The sequence below is a fragment of the Gavialis gangeticus genome, unplaced genomic scaffold, assembly GCF_001723915.1.
Source record: "Gavialis gangeticus isolate Ggan-Ray unplaced genomic scaffold, GavGan_comp1, whole genome shotgun sequence".
NCBI lineage: Eukaryota > Metazoa > Chordata > Crocodylia > Gavialidae > Gavialis > Gavialis gangeticus.
The window spans coordinates 66938973-66939875 of record NW_017729034.1 but is presented as its reverse complement, the minus strand read 5'-3'; the positions used below and the strand labels follow the sequence as shown (position 1 = coordinate 66939875).

Sequence of the window (903 nt, the reverse complement as noted above, 5' to 3'; positions counted from 1 at the left end):
TTTTTTTTTTTTTTTTTCTACCCTGCCTCTAGGCCAGATACAGACATTACACTTTTACCAGTGTAAGTGATCAGAAACCAGTCTATACCTGTTACAGAACAGAAGTTCGGCACATAAAACTGGTTTATACCCGTAACAGAACAGAAGTTCGGTACATGTAGACTGGTTTAAAAATGCCAGAATCCAGTTTAAGATTTGAACCCCTCCCCCCAACCAAAAGTTGAACATGTTGTCTGTTTGCTGCTAATCTAAGTTACGCTGCTTACAGAAACCCATGTAACTTAGATCGATTCTACCTCGGGCTTTTTAAATGTCAATCCTTAACCCTAGTATCCTGGTAACATTTTAGATTTGTAAATAAATAATAACCAATAGCTTTGTCTTCAAGATTTCACATTACACCTGAGAATGGACTGTACCATACCCTTGATGAATGATGTTTGCTCCAATAGTAGTTGTTTAGAAAATCATGCATTATTAAACTCATTCTTCCACATAGGAAAGACAGTCAGACAGGATTTCTTTTTCTTGTTTTGTGTAAATGCCAGTTTTATTTGTAAAGGTCCTATTTGCACAGTTTTGTTGGCGTTTTAGAATGGCCCTTGAACAAAGTGGTAGCCAAGGAGAGGGTGTGAAATCAATGTAAGTTGTGAGACATTTTTTAATGCTACAGACCTACTCATCACAAATAGGCAGAAAAACAAGGGTGATCTCATTTGCCCATATCCTCCCCTGCTCCAGTATATCACAAACTGGCCTAAAAAGACAGGTAGAATGAGTGCAAGATATAACTCCCACTGTAGTCAGTGGCAAAACCCCCATTTCTTTCAATTGCAGTAAAATTAGATCTACACAGCTAGACCTGGAAAAGTTTCCTTTGTTTTTTTGTCTTTTTTTTGGGGG

The 903-nt window shown here is 37.7% G+C and overlaps 1 long non-coding RNA gene across 1 annotated transcript in view; it reads right to left on the bottom strand.

The window, feature by feature from the left end:
• LOC109304331 overlaps positions 1–903 on the bottom strand; it is a 10504-nt gene that overhangs the window by 3457 nt on the left and 6144 nt on the right. The window contains exon 2 of the long non-coding RNA XR_002099361.1: positions 676–757. This is a non-coding gene — a long non-coding RNA (uncharacterized LOC109304331). The remainder of the gene's footprint in view (positions 1–675; positions 758–903) is intronic.